This window comes from Lissotriton helveticus, chromosome 5_1 (assembly GCF_964261635.1).
Source record: "Lissotriton helveticus chromosome 5_1, aLisHel1.1, whole genome shotgun sequence".
NCBI lineage: Eukaryota > Metazoa > Chordata > Amphibia > Caudata > Salamandridae > Lissotriton > Lissotriton helveticus.
Genome location: NC_136065.1, coordinates 1,648,998,059 through 1,648,998,380, shown reverse-complemented (window position 1 = coordinate 1,648,998,380; position 322 = coordinate 1,648,998,059).

The window sequence follows — 322 nt, the reverse complement described above, 5'->3', positions numbered from 1 at the left end:
AGCTCAAGCCCAGGGCCCGGTCCCACCTTCCGAACCCTAGCCAGGCTGGGGAGAGCCTCCCCGGGCCCCGGTGGAGCCCCGTCCCCAGCGCCCGGACCCTCTGGTGGCCGGCGGGACGGGGAGCTCGCGCACCCCGGGGCCAGCCGGCCGGAGCTCAAGCCCCGGGCCCGGTCCCACCTTCCGAAACCTAGCCAGGCTGGGGAGAGCCTCCCCGGGCCCCGGTGGAGCCCCGTCCCCAGCACCCGGACCCTCTGGAGGCCTGCGGGACGGGGGGCTCGCGCACCCCGGGGCCGGCCGGAGCTCAAGCCCCGGGCCCGGTCCC